This window comes from Dipodomys merriami, unplaced genomic scaffold (genome assembly GCF_024711535.1).
Source record: "Dipodomys merriami isolate MVZ:Mamm:240054 unplaced genomic scaffold, mDipMer1.0.p SCAF_32, whole genome shotgun sequence".
Classification (NCBI taxonomy): Eukaryota; Metazoa; Chordata; class Mammalia; order Rodentia; family Heteromyidae; genus Dipodomys; species Dipodomys merriami.
Window position 1 is genome coordinate 8357849 of NW_027204715.1, and position 15534 is coordinate 8373382.

The following is a 15534-nucleotide window of genomic DNA, read 5'->3' on the forward strand; positions in this document are numbered from 1 at the left end:
TTCATGATAAAGCCGCTGATTTTCCACAGAGGAGACAACAAGGAACGGATTGACAGCTAAGTCATTCAGTAATATTTATCTAAATAGCAGGAATCAAAGCAGTCTGAGCCAGGGACCTGATCCCCGAGAGGAGGGCAAATTTGAAGTTGACAGGTTCTCAAATTCTCAATTTCTCTTGGAAATAACCTGTATTTGTGGTACAGACAGTGGGGGAGGGGAGAAATGAAAGGATGATGAAGTTTCTGCAAGGAAATGACGAAAATCACTCCACCTGACTTTAGTCTCGTAACGTTTATGTCACTATGGAGCTCAGGTGTATGAGGGTATAAACATTTCTCACAAGGAGGTTGGAAATGCAAGAAAGAAATCAGAATACTTGGCAGGCAAAACACAATCTCAAAATCTTCCCAAACTTAGACTGAAGAAACCTTATTCTTAGGAAAGCCTATATCAGCCTAAGGAATCAGCCAGATCAATTACAAGCAACAATGAGAGTGTGTGAAGAAAACTGTGGCCTGGGTTCTCACTGCCGTATCATAAACAGGATCAAGCAGGTAGTTCACACTGAAGCCCTGCCATTCTATAAGTGAGGAAAATTAGCAAATTGATTCAGATAGGCAATGATAGAAATGGGCAGATAACCAGCTTGAGTTAAGAACCCAACATGACACCTGTGCTTATTGTCACTAAGACAGAAAGAAAATTAAGCCGATGGACTACTGTTTTTCAAGCCTTCCGTAGTGAATACCTACCATACCATGAAATATCTTGGTGATGAACTGCATTGGTTTTAACAAAATAGGCAGGAAATAAGATGGCACAAAGATCTATAGATCTTGCATTAAGAAAATGATGAGACCTTTATTCTGATTTTAACTTAACTGGCAAGCAGCGTTATCAGGGTGACGGTGGTATAGACAGACATCATCGTTCTTGAATAACTCATTAAATGGTGTACTCACTCTTCTACCATGACATCAAAACTAGAAAATCCTTTAACTCCCATTCTCTATTAAGAGGATATAGAATACCTATCAGCTATTTGTGACGCTAGGGTCAGGGATGATGAAGATTGGCCAGCTTTAACACTTACCATAATGAGACGCATCACACAACTTGCTCCATTCTGCAAACAGCAACTGAGAGATTCTGTTCCAATGAAAGTCAGATCATTCTCATCCTAAGGAATAACGAGTTGCACAAAATTTCTCTTCTCCTTTCTCAGAGAAAGACCAAATCTCCTAAAGGCAGTCACTAGATCCTAGGTCATCTGCTCTTTCCTCTCTGTCTTCTGTAGTCTTGTCTACTCCAGATCTGCCCTTGGTGCTTCAACTCCAACTCTTTGGTCCTTCTACCCTTTCCTGAGTTCACTGCATGCCCTTGCCTCTAGGCATGTACCTACGCAATCTGTTTGTCTCTCTGGAACAGCAAGAAAATCGCAGCACTTACACCCAACTTCCCTCCGAGTTTCACTAACATGGTTCCTTTTCAGTGAGGCATCCCACGGCCCTCCTCCCAAAACCTCACTCTTCCCGTGCAGTGGTCACACCACAGAACGAAGATCTTCTCCTGTCCAAGATTTGATTCTGACATTCAAACCAAGGCTGCCACAGGCCGACCCAGAAGCTGGGAAATGTCACATAATGATGCTTTCTAAGAAGAGCAATGCCAGTCTGCTAAGTAGGTCAGCACACTACAAAGGAATGTGAGAACAGCAAAGGATTCTGGCTTGCTGTCTCATTATTATGGTGGTTGGCATGGAGATCAGGTGACTCTTCATGTTGACAGGTGAGGACAATGGCTTGCATGGTTTTCATCTCCTAGCAGTATCCTAGGGCAGAATATCTGCATTCCCTTCTCACTTGCTCAAAGGTAGGGCAGGAAAGCAGAGCAGTGTAGAGGGGCTTGCTCCCTGTCAGTAATCAGACACTGAAAATGGAGTCATTACCTTTATTATAAATCTGTCCTTGTTTTGTCCTTTCCTGCTCTCATTCTATGTAACATATAATTTACTCTAAACATCTATCTCACCAGCCATCTCCTCATTCTAGATAGAATATGTTTACACCAGCAACAATGCTTTGCTGTTGGGTTCATACTGTGACAGCCCAGAAAACGGTACTTGTCGCAGAATAGGAGCTCAGTTGAGTTGGATGAATCAACTGTCTTTGTTTCTCCTGCACCATAGGGTCTCGAACTGTGCAGTAATTAAATATTTGTGGAAAAGACAAAAAAAACAGAATGGAATCCCCAAAAATAATGTATTTCAGAATGTCCTCCTCCAGATTAATGAACTGTTATAGTTATTGCATCAATGTTAATCATTTTGGTGTGAGGCAACATCTTTGGCAGAAAAAATGGCAGCTAAACTGTACTATTATAAAGGAGAGCAAATTTGCATGTATGGAAAGTTTTAGACCTCTTCTATAAATCCTGTAATTCATAGATTTTTTTAATTCAAGTTAGTATTATAGGGAGAGGGTTTTCAGAAAATACAGCAGTATTTTCAAATTTTCCATTGTCCCTGGGATGCCACTGTTACAGGACATTTTAAGACCCACACACACATTCCTGGGATTTATAATCAGGTCCAGCTACTCACCCCAACATACCAAATACAAAAGAGAAAGCTCATTATGGGACCCAGACAGCCATGGAAAGGGGAAAAAAAAACCAACCTTCCAATTGACATTTCTTTCAGGCTTAAACAGGAGAGAGAATTGGGGGCTGGTAGAGGTATGCATAGTTCTTTTTTAATTATGGTCATCAGAGGTGACTACAGGTAGTCTAGGAGCTGAGTTTCTCCAGATCATTTGGGGTCTTGTTACAATATCAACCATTGCTACGCTATAGGTGAGCTGTCTTACAGAGGCTCTGTTATTTCTACTTGTGGAGAGCACTTTCCTCCGTCCTTTGTAAAACTGTTATCCATCAGTGCTGTCCTTATTAACTCTTAAATGAACAGCAGGAAAGAATGGTCCAGACTTCAGGACACAAATACAAGCTGGAGGTAGGAGGACCATCTTTATCCTGTGTTTAGTTCATTCTTGGGTCCAAATTTTCAGCAAAAGCAGCTTCTAAGTAGATGTGACACGACCAGGCCAGAACTGTAAGTAAAATTGGGCTATTTGGCTAGTAGTGAGAACCTCACACTCATGGCCTGGTGTATTGTAGAGCAGTCAGGTGGATAATGGCATTTTTGTTTACCATTTAAGTTCATTTTTGTCAAACAATTGTTTTCCAAAAGACACACAAACATAGCAGGCAAATGACATATGTTAATATATACCTAAGAATCATCCAGTCACTAAAGGAATGGTATGTTGATTTGCATCTAATATTGTCCCAGATAAATAAGTTGTTAGGTTTTTTATTATTGTCACTCAGGAGGCAGAAGCTGTTCACAACATAAAGTATACTCCTCATTCACAGGTGATTGTCTTATAGGATATTTGTCTATAAAGTACAGGAAAAAAATCATTCTGAAGAGTAACAATATCATAATATTACCCTAGCACTTTTTTTTTTACTTTTGAAATACTTTCACATACAGACTTCCTCAATTCTACTGCTTCCCTCACTCCTGAATAAAACCATTTGGGGTATTTTTTCCCTCTATTTCAATGGCAATTCTTTATTTGTACCTTTGAGAATTGTGCTTTGACTTATCATTTGAATGTCAAAGCACAATATAAAAATGACATTACAGGGAAGGAAAAAAAAACTTGGCCTCTCCTGAGAAGAGATAATTTGAAACTCACATTTTCAAAGAGAGTGTTTAAGATTCCAAGGCAGTCATAAAAATCTCAGAAGGCCATCGCAAGTTCTAGAATTTAATGCAGTAATCCATGGCTGGCTGGGTAACATGTAATGAAAGGGGTTGATCAGTCATTTTTATAACCATAAAAATGCATTTTCGGTGAATTTCAGCCTTTGACAAGTAATATTCTTTCGCCTGAGCTACAAGAGGTTTCACTTTCAAATCACAATGCCAATATTTTATACCAATAAAGTGCTCTTGCACTTTTTTTCCATTAACAAATTTTCAGTAAGGAATTTAACCTTATAAATATACCCCATATATCAGCTTTGGCCACGGTCTAGGCAGCAGGTGATACTGCTCGCTAATAAGTGAAGGAAGTAATAGTGTGAAGTGGGTAACTTCAGTGCAAAATGGTGAAGTCATCTCTGTTGGGGTGTATTGTTAGGCGGCCTCTCTGAGAGGACACTGAATTCTGTCGGTCTCCATGGAAATGATCTTTTGTAAAACATAAAACAACAAACAGGACCTTGTCTCTGAACCATGTTGATTTAAATCAGTATTTTGTCAGTTCTATTGAGCATTTATTAAATCTTCTCTAATATGCCACACTGAATGTCTGTTTTTCCTAAGAAGTGCAGTTCCACTAACAACCTCATCATTGAAAATTGTTTGGGAGAGTGAAGCAATTAGCAAACAAGCAGTCACTCACTCTGTCTCTACAGGCCTGGACCCGACTCTCTTCTCCATCTCTCTCTCAGCCTCCTCTTCTCTCTGAAGTGATTTGAGCATGTGTAAGACATGGGCTATGTCTATGACTGTTTTCACGAAAACTTAATAATCATTTTTGTCACACTTGACTGTTGTAAAAAAAAAACCCTCTATGTTTCTTTGTCCCGACACCATGTGTAAATATCACCTAATCTAGCATGTCCTAAAATAAATCCTACCTATGATTGTTTGCTTGTTTGGAATATCTTAAATTCCCACGAGATTGAGTAGATTTTAGATTGAGGCTTCTCACATTCTACTTCCTTGCATTGATTGTTAAGCTAGTCTTTGTGACTCTGTGTATGTCGAACATCTTTTCAATTTACCATTAAGCAGACAGTGCAGGATGGGCATCGAACAGATGTTTTGTTCCTTTTTTATTTTTCATGGATTCTGTTTTATGAGAAATTCTTCAACAAAGATGTTAGGATTCTAGGATATAATTTTTTTTAAGTCACAATTTGTGTGGGGCTGAGAAGGTGGCTCAGTGGTAGAGGGCTTGCCTTGCACACATGAGGCCCTGGGTTCGATTCCTCAGCACCACATGAGCAGAAAAAAATGGAAGTAGCACTGTAGCTCAAGTGGTAGAGTGCTACCTTGAGCTGAAGAGCTGAGGGACAGCACCCAGACCCAGAGTTCAGGCCACATGACTGACCAAAACAATAAATAAATAAAGTCATAATTTGTGGAAAACAAAAGCACTAATCAGTGGCTGAAGATACTGAGCCAAACAACTTCATGCTAATCTGCATAACGGTGCATTTTGGGGTTTGGGTTTTTTTTTTGGACTGCATATAATTTGAGAGCAACTTTGCTCTTTTATTTCAGGAACCAAGAAGCTAGACTATGAGAAAACAAGACTCTTCAGTTACTTTCGAGCATTCAAATCAAATTTCTCAGAATTAGTATCTACTGAAAGACATTACAATAATAGCAACATGTTTAGTGTGTTATAAGGTCTTTATTTTTGTTCAATCCAATAAAAAGTGCAAATTGGTTTGATTTGGGGCATTGTAAAAGCTCAAAACTGTAGATTGAGGGAATGTCTTTTTGTGAAAATTTCAGTGTATCATAATATAAATTAAAAAAGAGATCACAGAAATATCATTGTTTTGTAAAATTAATAAGAATAATTTGACATAAGCCTTATTTTGATAAATTTTCCCAAGTAAAAGCTGACAGCCTTGATATGCATTTCCTTTAAGGCTAGAGATGTTGAGCATTTCTTCATGTCTATTGGCCATTCTTATTTCTTCTTCAGAGAAAACTATCTTTAGCTCATTAGCCCTTTATTAATTGGGTTGTTGGTTTTTTGAGGAGTTAATTTTTAAAGTTCTTTGTATGTTCTGGGCAATTAGGACATTGTTTGATATGTAGAATATATTGTACAAATTATAAAGAAATGCTAAGACTTGGAAACAAGTGTTAAGTGAAGCAAGTCAGGCCCAGGAAGACAAAGAATGTGTGTTTTCCCTCATACAAGGAAGCGAGGTTTAGCTTCCAAAATCATATGTAAATACATGTGTCATAGGCAAGTGTATAAATGTATTAGGTAGATTCAAGGGAGACATTAGACAAGACAGACCCAGAATCTACAAAGTTTTTAACTAAACAAGTTTATGAAATAGGCATGTAAATTTCTAATTACAAAGCTCAATGTTGAAAACTTTACTTGGTAGAAAATAGCAGACACACGAGATACAAGTATCACAAAATGTTATTATAGATGATGCATTAATGACGTACAATCAGAAATCAACATTGATTTATGAGATAAAATATCTTGCATCTCACAAGACCCACTTCATCTCTGGCTATTGCTTAGTAAGTGGCTATTTCACAAACAAAGAAGAACTAGATATTCTATAATTTCTCAAACTTCTGTTTTCATCATATGAAAAGAAAAATCATCAACAGAAAATCAACTCAAGAAAAAGCAACAGAAGAGGAAGTTTATGAATAGATGTGCTCCTTTTCTAAGTCTAGATTATACTTCACTTGAAAATTGAGGTGGGACAATTCCCTCCTCTTCTACACCAGAAACTCAGGAAACTTTGTTTTCTCATTCTTCTGTCCTTTTCTTAACTCTGCCCATTTCTTTCATGTGCATAGCCTCTACCAACTTCAAAAGAACACAGATGAATCACTCAGGAACATAAAGAGAAATGAGAATCAAGTCCTCGGGCACTAAGGAACTTTCTGGAATAACAATTTAGACATTGAAATGAGAATTAAGACTTACATCATAGTAAAAGAGAATGCATAGAAATGAGAAGGCAAGCTCATTAAATCTGATCCTATTAAGACAGCCTTTATTAATTTGTTATTGCAAAGTTTACATCTGCATTACTTGAGAGAAATGAATTCACACAGGAAATGGATGAACTGAGAGGGACAAAGACTTTCAAAGGCAAACCCTTTTTCAAACACATCAATGCATCTACCTGCTCATAAATACGTGTTCTGATTCAGTAAGTCGAGTGTGTCAGGGGCCAATCTTGCTTACCTGTTGCTTCCTAGATAAGGAAATTATTAAGAGATAGCTATTCATGCCTGATCTCAACAAGACAGTAGTAAGTTGCTATGGAAATGGTGTGCAGTTGATTTTTTTCATAATGAAGAAACCTAAATATGAAACGTTTTAACCAGAAGTCCTAGTGACAATATAAAATTTTTGTGTTTTTTAAACAATAATTTTATATAATCAGCTAAATTATAAATTCTACCATAATAACATGGAAAAAATATAACCAAAGGTGAAAATTCATCTGAAACAATACATGCTTGTAATTTCAGTGATTATCCTACCATAATTATGATTCGATACACAAGTGAATAATCTACAATTCTAAAATAAAGAGAAAATATTAAAGAAAACCATGCTTTTCAATCCCTTTCTGACAAATACTGAGAAGTCATGACATGAAATCAAACTAGTCACATTAATTCCCTAAATGTGAACATATATTTCAAAGCAGAAATGTTTATGTATTTGAGTATCACATGTTCCTCCAAGCACTTCTTAAAATGTTATAGATAATACCTTGTTTCTTTCCTATAACTTAAAACTTAGAGAATTTCAAAAGACATCTAGTCCCTGTGTTTTCAGATCTGGAGTGATATGTGATTAAAGATAAAATTTGACATAGGTCCCATGGTTTCCCTTATTTGCAATAACTAGTATATGTCTGGGACAAGCAGAAAAGGTCAGATAAGTTGATATTAGGGAAATGAACCCTAAGATATATATTCAAATGTTTTTTTTCTTTCATGCGATTGTTTCTAACATATTTATAAGATTATTTCTTTATTGCTTTGTATGTCCCTCCCCCACGGTATAATCCCTGCTTTCACTGTATTTGATGTCGGTATAATTTGTGGAGGGGAAGGGGAAAAACAAATCGTTTAAATAGGGATACAGGTGGACCCACTGCAACAATGAGATGTACAAGTTGTTATGTCGAAAAATTAACTTTACAACTTTGGTTGGGTGGGGAGGAAGATTGGATGGGGGTGGGGAGGATGGGAAGGGATGGGAAGGGGAAACAAAGGAGGAGGCAACAATGCTTGCTAAGAAATGTACTCATTATCTTGCCCATGTAATTGTAACCCCTCTGTACAGTATTTTCACAATAAAAAAAATAAAATTTGATATTACTAGGATTTTATTATATCTTTACTTTTCATGCTTTATTCTTCTGGGATTATTTATTTTTATTTTAGCTACTTGTAAGGTGATTTTTACCCAACAAAAAATAACTAAAAATTGTAATGCTTTGTCTTTCTCTCAAGAGTGTATGTTGTCATTGAAATTATCTATTTCATTATTTTACAATGAAAAATTTTGAGGAGATTTGAGATTAAGAAAGTATTTTGACCCTATATCTGTAACTATAGACAATGAATAAGTTATAGAAATCCAGTAGAAAGTCATGCTTCAGATTAAGATCTAAGTTTCCATCAAATCCTAAATTATTACTATTTTTTAAAGAAGTGATTCAGGATTTAAGTGAGGAAGAATTTGCAAACAGGATGGCATAAGAGTTGTGATAATTCATTTATCAGGTAATAGTCATAAAACATAAACACATTTATTTTACACAATTAAAGATACTAGACACTGATCAAAATGAGATGCTTATAAAGGTTCTACCTGAAAGACATCTGTTTCATCAAGTAAGAAGGAAGAAGGCCCCAGTGGCTCGTGCCTGTAATCCTAGCTACTGAGGAGGCTGAGATGTGAGGATCATGGTTCAAAGGCAGCCCAGGCAGGAAAGTCTGTGAGACTCTTATCTCCAACAAACCACTAGAAAACTAGAAGTGGCACTGTGGCTCAAGCGGTAAAGTGCTCACCTTGAGCTGAAGAGCGCAGGGACAGCACCCAGGCCCAGAGTTTAAGCCCCACGACTTACAAAAAAAAAAAAAAGAATGAAGAGAAGAAGGAAGAGAAGAATGTAGTCATAAAACTCAAAGCATGGCCAGGCACCGGTGGCTCATGCCTATAATCCTAGCTTCTCAGGAGCCTGAGATCTGAGGATCATGGTTCAAAACCAGCCCAGGCGAAAAGTCCATGAAACTATTATCTCCAATAAACCACCAGAAAACTGGGGGTGGTGCTGTGGCTCAAGTGGTAGAGCACTCGCCTTGAACTGAAAAGCTGAGGGACAGCGCCCAAACCCAGAGTTTAAGCCCCAGGAGCAAAAACAAACAAACAAACAAACAAAAACAAACACCTCAAAGCATATTCTGCATAATTGATAGAACTGAGGGAAGCAGGGACTAGGGGAGAACGTTGAAAGGGGTGACCTTCATCCAAAGGCATTGTGTCCACAAACTGCTTTTTAAGTGACAACTCCTTTGTAAAACCATTTAGAGATATTAAATACATTGTTGTTGTTGTTTTATGAAAAGACTTTGGGCTTAGGCTTTGGTAGTTGTTTTAGCCGAGGACTAACTCCCAGGTCACCAGGCTGGAAAAGCACCAATCTAGTTTTAGCGCTCTGGAGCAGCAGATATTATGGCCGATTACAGCACAGTTTCTAAATAGAATACTTCACAAAAATGTTACATAAGCAAATCTCAGAAGAACCAAGTTTTAAATTAGATCATGAGAAGAACCCTGCCATCCCCACCCCCCACCTCTCACTTCACCTCCATCCGCAGCTCAGTGCACGGGAAAGCCGGAGGCAGACAGACTGGAAAGTAGAGGAGGTCAGCCCCGCAGACCAAGACCTGCTCCCGGTTAAGTGCTCTTGCTTTTGTCTTTTAGACCTGGCCATCCCTGGGCTGGGGCAGCAGCGTTCCTGAGACTTTCTAGCTCGAGATCAAAGAACTGAGCTCAACGTTGATAAAGCATTGGGCACCTGGGGATGCAAGCAGATCATAGAAAATATAAACTCCAAATAAACACAGAGACGCTGGCCAATCTGTGGCTCACCACCCCAGCGTGCAGGCAAGGCGCACAGGCCCAGGAGCCCTGCAGCTTTAGTAGGCGGACTTAGAAACTGAAACCACCAGGCTGAAGCACCAACTCTCCTTCTGCACTTAGAATAAAGGCCGAGGACAGAACCGTCTGCCTTGAATCAAAATAACTTGTGATTTATACTGTGGGGTAGGAACACAAAGAAACAAAAAGATCACATGGTACATAATAAATATGTCAGAAACAATAGCAAGAAAGAAAAAACCACTTGTGTCCCTATCTTGGGGTTCATTTGGCTTAACACCATCTTATCTGGCCTTATGTACATGGCTTGTCCCAGACATATACTAGTTATTGCAAAGTTGTCACTGTATTTGATGTCGATGCCCTGCATCTTGTATATACACTGCTCTAATTTGGGAAGGGGAAGGGAAAAAACAAAATTCTTAAATAGGGATACAGGTTGACCCATTGTACCAATGAGTTGTATAAGACACTACGTTGAAAAATGAACTTTACAATTTAGGGGAGAGGGAAGTGTAGTTGTGGAGGTGGGAGGGAAGGGATGGTAGGGGAAAAACAAAGGAGGAGGCAACAATGCTCGATAAAAAATGGACTCATCACCTTGCTCATGTAACAGTAACCCCTCTGTACACTATTTTTATAATAAAAAAGTATAGAAAATAACAACAAAAAACCACAATATTATTAAGGCTCCTCATTAAATTAATATCTAAAATGTAAAAAAAAACAACTAACTTGTGTCAGAGACTCAGCTCAACTGACTGTCAAGTACAAGGTGCTGGGCTTGATTCCCAGAACCAGAGAACAAACAAACAGCATAACTCCCTTTTAGGAAAGCAATTCCAAAAGCCCCCAGAGAATGCCACGGAGGCCAGTTACTTCCTATGACTATGGACTACCTACAATCCACCTTTCAATGAAAAATCAGTAAATTGTTAGTCACTCAAGGAAATACGAATATATGACTCATATTCAGAATGGAATGATATTCAAAATGGACAGAACAATAGCCCAGCATTAGATACAGCAGACATTCAACATAATGTATAAATGTTCTTTAAAAATTGAAAGAGGGGCTGGGAAGGTGGCTCAGTGATAGAGTGCTTGCCTTGCATGCATGAGGCCCTGGGTTTGATTCCTCAGCACCACATAAACAGAAAAAGCCAGAAGGGGCACTGTGGATCAAATGGAAGAGGGCTAGCCTTGAGCTGAAGAGCTGAGGGGCAGCACCCAGGCCCAGAGTTCAGGCCCCACCACCAAAAAAATAAAAAATGTTAAAAACTAAAATAAATAAATGAATAAAAATTAAAAGAAAGGGTGACAGTGCTGAGTAAATCAGTAAGAAGGCTAACAGATATTTAAACAACATAGAAAAGGAAATTCCAGACTTGACAGTACATTCTCTGACATGAAACATTCAGTACAGGGAAGCATAAACAGCGAATTAAGGATGGCAAAAGAATCCATGACATGAAGATTGATCAATAAAATTATCCAGTTTAGTGAAGAGACAGCATGGAGGTTAGGGATAATAAAGCAATCCTCAGAGACCAGGGAGAAAACACTGTGCAATTTATGAAGCATGTAATCAGTGTCATAAAAGGAATAGAAATAAACAGTGCAAAATTTTGAAAAAGTAGTGTGTTGTACAATTTACAAAACACTATAAGACATTATGCTATTAGTACAAGTAGTTCAAGGGTTCCCATATAAGATAAACATGTGTTCACACCTGCACACACACACACACACACACACACACACACACACACACACACACGTAGCATAATCACATGATGGTCAAAGTACTAAATATAAAACAACAACAAAAAGAACAGATCATTACAGAAGAAATGAAGCCTTAAACGTGCTAAGAGGAAAATAAAACTCTGAAATCTGGTAGAAATTAGAATTTAAAAAAGCACTTCCCAAAAATATTCGTTTACCATAATAAGGAGGAGAAAAGAGGAGACACATAGGAAAAGAAAGGAAATACAAAGCAAACAGGTGAAAATTCTAAATTCTATGCTTTATTAACAATAGCATTAGAAGTAAGACAACTCTTGCAGTGAAATTAGAAAGTGTCAAATTGAATAAAATATAACTATCTGTTATTTGGAAATAGATATAACTATCTAGAACAGATATAAGAGCTATTTAGAACAGATATAACTATCTGTTATTTAGAAAGGACAATATATGCTCAATCATTGTCTAGTTTCTAAACTATGTTGTACAAAAGAAAAGTAATCAAAACAAAAATAGTTGAACATTTCAAAACATATACAATATGAAGAGACAACAATAAAATCCAAAAAGAAGTCTGAAATACAGAGAGGAAGGAGGGGATGGGGATATGGTAGAAAGGGTGACTTTATGCAAAGCATACTTTATGTGTATCACATCACAATCCCCTAAGATTATAAAAGTAAACATTTTCTTCTTATTTTTTGAGTAAGCATAGAACTTCACAAGCTGATGCTTAAGAAGAAAGATCAGTAGAACTGGGAAGGTATTAATTGTAAAATGGCAGCCACTACCTAGCCCATTACGAATTGTAAAAGGTGATTTTTTTTTTCTCTTTGTATTTTTGATAGTTTCATTAGTGAGTGCATAGGCCCTGGCTTGTGTTCAAAGGATTATGAATCTTGGGTCTTCTGTATACCTTTTGTTAACCCAGAGTTCTGTTAATTTGTTTTCAAGTCCATTGCTCATTTCCATATCTTTGTTTAGGAAATCAACTCCATTTTTGCATCTCTTACAGTTTAATAACTGTGCCCCAGTACTCAGCAGCCCTGTGCCGACCTGGCACAGTAGTTCCTGGGAATCATTTAATGAAGGCAGTACTGAATTCTCAGATGAGCTCTTAAGAGCCCATCCTTCCAACAGAGCTGTGAATGCCCAGAAAAACATACCTAGGAGTGACAATACTCATGTAAGGAATAAATAATATGGTCTTGAAAAAGTCACTTTCTTACAACCTAAAGGCTGTTTCAGTTATAGCACAAACAATAAGGAAAGTATTTGATCACATCTTTCTAAAAATTACTAATTGTGAGAGGAAAAGGTGAATGGGTGAGTGCCCCCTTTTTTTCTCAGTTATCCAGTAAGGAGATTGCCCTCCAATGATAACTGAGCACGCTTAAAAAGAAGCCCAAGAGATGAGCAAATTATAAAAGTGCTTGTTGCTGCAACATCAAAGGAAATTAGGTCTGCTGTTGAGAGAAGTTAAATTCTTGTTCACTGAGGAACTCTGTAAATGAAATTATCAAGGAAATAAAAAGTTAGAAGGGATGGAAGCAGTAGATGGGGAGAAAAGATTACCAATTTAAAAGATTAAATCCTTGATCTACCTATCATATAAATACATTATATAAATACATGAAAACCCTAAAGGCTGGCTTGTTAAGACTTAGAATTGGAAACATCATCATCATCGGTGAACCAATATAAGGTAATACATAATATTTTATTAAATCATTTCTTCCTAATGTTGAACTATTTCTAGGTAAACATCATTACACTAGTCTACCTCTTTACACTTAAGAATGATCTAGACACATAGTAATTTTCCTTGTAAGATGATAATGCCTTATTACACTAATAAAAATTAATAATAATTGCTTCATGTATTAGTTATCTATTACTTCATAACATATTACCATAAACTTAATGGCATAAACCAATGCCCACTAATGACTTTAGTTTCTGTAAGTTGCAAACATGATGTGGCTCAGCTGTGTCTTCTACTCAGGGACCACAAAGCCAGCCTGACTGGTTTCGACCTGAAATTACCTAGCCACCTGACATAATTCTTGCTGCACATGACAGCAAACACTCCTCATAGAATTACTGAATATGCAAGGGAAGAATTGTTTCCCTTGTTATCACCAATCGTGGCCAATACAATTTTAGGTTCTCTCTTTTGTTTGTTCCTTTTTTCTCCCCTTTTAGTTTTTATATATCATTCTTCATACATGGATTTTCACATATTTTAGTTAGTTAAAAGAAACCAGCCACCCTGTCTGGAAAACAAAACAAAACAAAACAAAACAGAGCATAAAGGGCTGGAGATATGGTTCAAATGGTAGAATGCCTGGCTAGCAAGCCCCAGGCCTTGAGTTTAAACTCCAATTTTTCCCAAAAAGAAAAGGGATTCTTAGTAAAAAGTACTCATAGAAGCAAGATGTGTGTGTAAGAGAAATTGATAGATCCAAAGAAATAGAGACACAAAGAACATTATGAGTGTCTGAGTGGAGATATTTCAGAAAACACTCAGCTTAGTGTCTAGCTAACTTTTGTCCCATTGCTGGGGCAGGGAACAGGAGTGGAGGTGCAGGTGCCCCCCACAATCACACAGCACCCAGTGGAAAGTAGATAGCTCTCAGGACTGGCCAAGAGGAACGGGCTATGAGAAATTCTGCCAATCCCACCTCTCAAGTGCATTTCACATCAAGGGATTCTGTGTTTGTGTTTTTAACTCCTAGATGTCTTTGGTTAAACAACCCAAATCACAATGTTTCCTCATTAAAATTTCCAAAGCATTCCTTTGTATTGCCTTTTCCTAGAAAAGACATGCTTCTGTTAATGGAAAGTACCAAAGGACATGGAATAAGTTTGTCATTTGAATTTAAAGAAACACTGTTCAGGAACCAGTAGTATCATACACACAGACTTGATGCAAACATATTCACTTACTTTGTGATGGTGGAATGGTCACTAACCTAAAAATATTATAGCCACACCCGGTGTATTTCAAGAAAATTAAGTCTAAAGTACACAAAGGCTGATGATTCAGAAGAAATTGCACTAAATGACGACAGTGTATTTATAGAAACAAAATTATATTAGGGAATAAGCCAGTTGTATTAGAAATGTCATTATTAAGCTTGTTTGTAATAAAAAGTCATCTTGAAGACTATGTAAAAACATTAAGAATTTGCTGGGGAAAAATAATCAAAAGCCAGAAACTCAATATTTCTTACAAGGTTTATTGTTAGCTGCAGGACACACAATTGCAAAGATGGACTGTGAATTCCCTGAACTGGGGAACTCAAAGGATGTGATAAGTTCTTTTGACAGAATAGAACAAAAGAGAAAGAAGCCAGAGCAGCTGTGTAAATCAAGGATAATCTAACATTACAGATGGAGAAGAAAGAGAGAGATAAAGCCTTTAACAAGATAAGAGGTAAAGGGATCTTTAGTAATAGCTGTGGATAAGACTGGTATGTTCTGGCAGAAAAAATCTCTCCCCATCTTCCCCTGGCAGGAGCGCCCTTCAAAAGATGAAAGAATTGCTGGGGGCGCACAAAACACACAACTACTCTCAATTCTTTTAAGAATCGGAGGATCACTCTTCCATCTCAGAAGATTGAAAATTGCCTTGTCAGTTGGATAGGGGTCTAATCCAATGATTCCAAAGGTATATGTAACACGTATGTAAAAAATACAGAGCCAAAATGACTCCGTTGCTTGGATAACCTAATCAAACCTCACTTAGAAGGAAGCTATTGATTTGATGTGTCTTTGGGTGTTAGAGAGATACAACAGGTAGTAC